Source organism: Nothoprocta perdicaria, unplaced genomic scaffold (genome assembly GCF_003342845.1).
Source record: "Nothoprocta perdicaria isolate Ctin4 unplaced genomic scaffold, notPer1 scaffold_412, whole genome shotgun sequence".
Taxonomy (NCBI): Eukaryota; Metazoa; Chordata; class Aves; order Tinamiformes; family Tinamidae; genus Nothoprocta; species Nothoprocta perdicaria.
In genome coordinates this window covers 281,985-284,245 of record NW_020455658.1, presented here as the reverse complement: position 1 = coordinate 284,245, position 2,261 = coordinate 281,985, and positions in this window count along the sequence as shown.

Here is a 2,261-nt window from a genome sequence, read left to right as displayed (position 1 = left end):
AAAAAAGAAAAAAAGAAAGAAAGGTTTTGGTCTAGAATAACTTTAACCATGCAGAAGAAAGTAACACCAAAACAACTACGCCTTTTAAACTACATGCATTAGTTTACACAAATATACTTTTCCTGTGATGACAGCCCATAAGGTAGAAATGTAATGAGGTAAGACTGGAGGATGTGAGTAATGAAAAACAAAGGATTCCACAAGACTCTGACACATCCATTCACCTATGTGTTGGCTTTCCTATGATTGTGGTATTTAGGAGCATGATTCACTGCATCTAASTTAGGAGCCTAAACACTTTCTCACTTTGGCTGCATTTCCAGTAAAGTCATTTGGTGGCAAAGTCAGCCTAAGCAGATCAGACACTTGCCCAAGGGATTTGCTCATTTGCACTCCCTATGCTGGCACAAGCATTAGCAGTATGCTGGATTAGGGAAATGAGCTAGCTGGAAAAAAAAAAAAAGGAAAAAAAAAAAAGAAAAAAGAAAAAAGAAAAAAGAAAAAAGAAAAAAGAAAAAAAGAAAAAAGAAAAAAGAAAAAAGAAAAAAGAAAAAAAAAGAAATCCTGCAAAAAAAATTGGTTTCTTTTCAGCAGGTTTGGTTCTCTAATCCGGTTCGCTGTGAGGAGCCAGGAATGGAAAGCCTGATACGTAAAACAGAAAGTGAGGGCAGACAGTGTCTCAAAGGGGCTGATTAAGCAACCTCACTGCTGGAGGTGCACTGACAGATGTCCTTCAGAATGGCTGGGAATAAAGAAGMAGCCTGTGTCTGCTTGTCCTCTTTACTTGCCTGGTATGGATGATGTATGTATTGCCCTGGATGTATACAGATGAATAGGCAGACACAAGAGAGGACCACAGTGTATGATGTGGCATTCATGTGGTGAAATTCCAACTGCCCAGAAGAGCCTCATCTGATTGCCAGGAAGAGCACATATATGGGGTGCCACAGAGGTGCTCTGGCGAGGAACTAAGCAGATGTAGTCACAATTGCATGAGGAGCAGTGTATGCCAATGTGGGGTGCCCTGCACTGGGCTGTGCTGTGGTGCCAAGGGCAGTGAGTCGTGGCTGAGCCAGACCAAAGGGATCTGGGGTCCTGTGAAAATAGAAAGACAGCAACAGCAGTACTGCATCTCCCCAGTAGGCAYGTCAGGCTTGGCAGACTCTGATGCTTGCCTGACCATCATTATCCCAGCTTCCACTTCAGCCTTGCAACCACCAAGCTTAGCTCTGTTCTCCTTCCATAGTCTCAAAGAAGTCAGCTCAGCTTGGAGGATGAGACTTTCAAAAATAATATATTAAATGTGTGTTTTTTTATGTAGCTGATTCTTCCTCAGCTTTCTTACCATAGTCTACAGGGAAACCTTTATCTCATGTCTAACCTCATATGCCACATTCTGCTGGCTGATGCAATGCCTGGTGTATTGCTGTGCAGTCACAAACTGTCTCCTGCATGCTGGCACTGTGCTCAGCAGAGACACAACAGTTATCACTGGTGCCTGGTGCAGCTGAACACCACAACCCTTCCCTCCTCTTCAGCATGACACACATCCTTTTCCACAACACTGTGTTGCAGGAGTTCACACATATCTGGAAAAGAAGAAAGATGAGGTGGAAAGATGAGAAGAAGTGCCACTGGCCATAACTTGTGGTGCTTAATTAGGATTTTATCAGGTGGAGACAAGTATTACACCATTAAACCATTTTAAGAGGTAGTCCTTAACTAAACATCAGCAAATATTTCTCTGACATTTATATTATGAGATATCTTAGTAATATATGATCGTATTAGGCAGATAATGCACATTGAAGCAGCAATTCTGTAAATAAACACACCTGTTGTTTAATTCTGGGTGTAAATTGAAGGTCCTAAAAGACTGTGAAAGAAATAGATGAAGAAGGATGTTCTGCACCTAATTCTGATGTGCCAGATCTTGGTCCTCTGTTCAGAAGAACATTTTATCACAGGCTGATGTCAATATASTTATTACATACTGCTTGCTGAGAGGAGTCCTGTTCTGTGGGTGGYTGCACCTAGTCCCTCAGAAAATTCATGCTCTGATTTGCTTGGCTATGGATTGCAAGCTGCTCATCCAGGGCCCTTGTGTATATTRACCCTGATCTCTGTGGGGGATTGAACTCAAGGGAATTTTATCCCAAGTAACGAAGGATGTTTTTTTATGAATGCAGTTAGGGGCTTCCATGGTAAGCTGTTGCTGAGACCTGATTCCCAGATCACCAGTTTCTACGTAGCCATCAAAG